This window comes from Coenobita brevimanus, chromosome 94 (genome assembly GCF_032717465.1).
Source record: "Coenobita brevimanus isolate Jiangsu-jjx chromosome 94, ASM3271746v2, whole genome shotgun sequence".
NCBI lineage: Eukaryota > Metazoa > Arthropoda > Malacostraca > Decapoda > Coenobitidae > Coenobita > Coenobita brevimanus.
This window is the reverse complement of record NC_137047.1, coordinates 5401740-5406039: the sequence shown is the minus strand read 5'-3', so window position 1 is coordinate 5406039 and position 4300 is coordinate 5401740.

The window sequence follows — 4300 nt, the reverse complement described above, 5'->3', positions numbered from 1 at the left end:
AAATTAAGCAGTTGAGAATAGAATTGATACTACAGTATAAGCGTTAGTTCTGTTGCTCAACTCTGGGCTTTCTTTCAAATTTATATTGCACTGAATTCTAATGTGTTTCTGTGCCACAAAACCAAAGTACAGTACTTATCATCAGATAATACTGTATGATATTCACCGCCTTAGGCTTTGCAAGTCCATGTTGCAAGTAACAAAAAGGGATGGCTGCATAAAGAAACTATTTCTGCCAGCAATGATAAATGAATATTACCATAAAATAACGAGAGTATATAGAAGAAAAAGTTTGCTGCCAAACCTAACATATTCCAGTCTCCCTAGTTTTACAGACTTTCTCTGAGGCTAGCCGTAACTTTCTAAAATAATAATACACAAACTGAGTACACGTTGTGGGTCTATTCCACTTACATTTGTTTTTATTTCAGCTGATTCATGGTGGAATGGGTCTTCCGTACAGCTTCACAAGAAAGGTGATGTTACCAGCCAGCCTTTAGAAGCGTAGGAGCCCATAGCTGGGACACTATCTCCTGTAAATCAGTTGGTTAAAAAAAAAATAGTTTCAAAACAGTGAAGAGGAGCGTTTTGATCCGATCTTCACCGTGGGACGGTTTATTTGTATTTATTAGAGATATATTTATGTTTGTCCTAAACCGACTGAATATTGGTTAATAATCATTCAGGATTAATGGCAAAAATTAGCATATTTAAATACATTTCTATCATGTAACATTCCAATTTGTAACAATCAACGTTGCGGCTAAACTTTCTGCGTCGTCGTTGGAGTACCATGTGTTGGCGGCTGACGTTGAAGGTGGGGTGTTAAATATTCGTTTTTTTTTTTTTCTTCATAAACATAGATGTGGTTTCTCATTAATATGCTGTTTAAAAAGTAGATGATATGGTTCTTGTTGTTCAGGAAGAAAATTGGAGTTTAGATTGATGCCATAGCTGGTGTGGTATGGTAAATGGGATGAGGGTACATCATGCTCAGAGGATTGCAGGGCAGGGACGGTTGGTTTCCGTAAAGCATCTTTCCTAACTGACCGAAAGCCTGATCCAACGTACCACATCCACGCCCTTCTCGATAATGATGTAAATGAAGTAATTTATGGTGGCATAGAAGTTTTGAAAGAAAAATTTTTCACCATACCAGTAGTCAATCGTAGGCCAGGTAGGTCAACAGTTGATATGCAGTTTCCTCTAAGGGTTCAGTAATCACATTTTTTCTCCCAGTGGCTATACTGACGTGGCATGAGTAGATTTTTAGAAACCATTAGTGGATGTTAGGATGGAAATATTCCAGAACTGGTCGAAAAGGATCGGCTGTGTATGCAGTGGGAAAGTTGCCAGAAATATTCAGCGTGTTGAAAATGATAAATCTTAACTCTGTGTTCGTTGCAAGTATCAAGATTTAAAGACTAGAGTTAGTCTTGAGATCTTGGCAAGTATAGTCATTTTACAAATATGCCACGAATTTGCGGTGCCTAGAGGGAGATCTGCGTGGGAACATACCGGTATAACATTATGACTTCCACCCAATAGCAGTCTTGAAAGGATGGTGGTAAACAGCTGAGGTCCTGCGTCAACTTACAGTTCACTGGATTTCACATCCAGATGAACTTAACTTAGGATCACAGCAACAACAGTAATAGCCCTGATTGTTGTTGGTGTTTTGGAGTTGCACCCGACTAATGGACACATTGTGCCTACCACTTAGTTAATGCAGTTGTAGGCAATTTGCTTTCAGTAATCATATGTTGGGAATACCTCTGTACTTCTGTAAAAGGGGTGAATTCTCCAGTTATTCTCTTGAAGCAGTTGTAGAATGTTTTGTAACATTTTGAACAAATTGCAGTACAGTAATTGCAAGCCACATTATTTACCTAATTTAAACAATCCACCTATCCATCTTTTGCAAGATGCCTTAAACCTGTAAAGGGTGGTCACAAACAAGTCGCCTCCATGTTGCCCAGTCCCAGCCCACATCCCTTGCTCTCATATACCTTTCCACTTCATCCCTTCATCTCATCCTCAGCCTTGCAATTACTGTACAGCAATTTGTTGAATTGTTTAAAATGTAAGAAAACAAGGCACTCTGCAACTGCTTCAAGAGAACAACTAGTAGTTGGAGAATTCTCCCGTTTTAAAAAAATTACAAGAAGGCAATTCCAACACATGATTATGGAAGACAGATTGCCTAGAACTGCATAAACAAAGTGATGGGCACACTGTGTACATTAGTTGAAAACTTCTGCTTCCAGAAGGGATTTTTAATTTACAATAAATATCCTTCCAAATCTGAGCAATCACACTTCACCTACACAAACCACAAGAAAGCAGACTGAACAAAATTCACTGAAGAAACAGAACAGTACTTCAGCGCACTAAAAATTCATCCATCACCACATTATAAAATTAAATATACTCAACACAGACAAACACCACATCTCATGAGGCAAGAGAATACATTACATTCCAAACTTTACTCCTGAGATTGCCCACATCATAAGGCAGTGTGACAGATTTAAGCAAAACTCACCTTTCCCACACAAACAAGATGCCATCACAGTGCCTCAAGAACTAAACATTTAGATGAACAGCAGTATTAGTACAAAGAGAATAGGAAACTGTAAGACCTTTGTGACTCCACGGACATGCTGTCGGCTGTACAAAATGCATAACAGCATCAGTATTTAATTACTAACATGCACTTCCGGCACCCATGCCACCATGACCTTCAACACCAAACACATCCCTTCCTACAAAGAACAAGCAAACACACTTGTACAGCACAAGGTAAACGTGATTCACGTAACACCAACATGCACAGTCTGTAAAACAACCCTCTTAATATGAGCAGTCTTTTCCAGTTGATCACAATGCAGCACCCTTCACTCCAGAATAGATATTATTGAGAAAAAAAAGAAATCTACAGGCATTGGGCCAGGTGGCATTAGTAACCTGTGATGGTTCTGTAGTTGTTTCTTTACTGAAAAAATTCTTTGCTCAGACTTTCTCCTCCAGTTCCTCCTTAAAAGATTCTGGCACTGCACCTCCATCACCTCCTCTTTCTGACTTTCTTGTGACTGACATTAAAATTTCTGCAGTTGATGTAGTTTCTGTCCTCACTGGCCTTAATACCAGCAGCAAGGCATATGGGCCTGATTGGCTCCCTCTGCTTGTCGTCAAAATCTGTTACTGTGCTTATACCTTGCCATGGTAAACTCTTTCGCCTTTGTCTGTCTTCGTGTACCTTTCTTCTTGCTGGAAGTTTGGTCTCATTCAGCCTATCCCACCTCTCTGACTATCATGCAGTTGTTTTAACATCCTGTATTTCTAAAGTTTTTGAATCTATTCATAACAGAAAAAATTGAAAATTCCTTTCCTGTCAGTGTCACCTTTCTGATCATCAGTGTGGGTCCCGCCAGGGATGCCCCACTGGCGATCTTCTCATCTACAGTACAGACTCCTTGTCATCCTCCTTTTGGGACTTTGGCAAAAGCTTTGCTATTGCACTTGACATCTCAAAGGCTTTTGATTGAGTTTAGCATAAATCTTTTATATCAATACTGCCCTCTTACAGTTTGTATCATTCTATCTGTACCTTCATCTCTAGCTTCCTTTCTGGTCATTCTGTGGCAGCTGTTGTAGACTGCCACCGTTCTTCTAGATTTATCAATACAGTAAACCTTCATTATAATGAACTTCATTATAGAAGATATCAGAGGTAACAAATGCCACAAAGCCCACCAAACAATTTGTCAGCTAGACCGAATAATTTTTGTTAAATGAGACGCGTCACATGGCCCTTCCAAATGGCTCTGAGCCCACCAAACAGCCCCTTGGCTATACTGTATTGTACAATACCTGTTAAATGGGGTGTATCATGTGGCCCTTACGAGCCACTTCACACGCGTGGGGCGATGCATAACACAGTTACCAAAGTTGGGAGCAGTTTTTTCCCACCCACTTGGGCTAGGTTGGAGATCTGCAGGCTGGAATTAGAAGAGTTGGGCTACTTCCGGCAGGTCTGTGCTGAACTGTAATCTGTGAACACATATTATTGCACGTGATCGGCCTCAGTCTTGCTGCATCTTTCGTTGCAGTTAGATAACCGCATACACGTCTCAAGTCTCTACTTTGCCAAATGTTTCCCCGTTGCGATTGTGAAAAATGGCTTCTAGCAAAGAATCTCCCAACACCTTCTCTTCTGAAAAAGCATAGAAGAAGATTATGATCATTGCAGAGAAGATGAAGGTGATCAGTGTCCACAAGAAAGGCATGAGGATGGCTG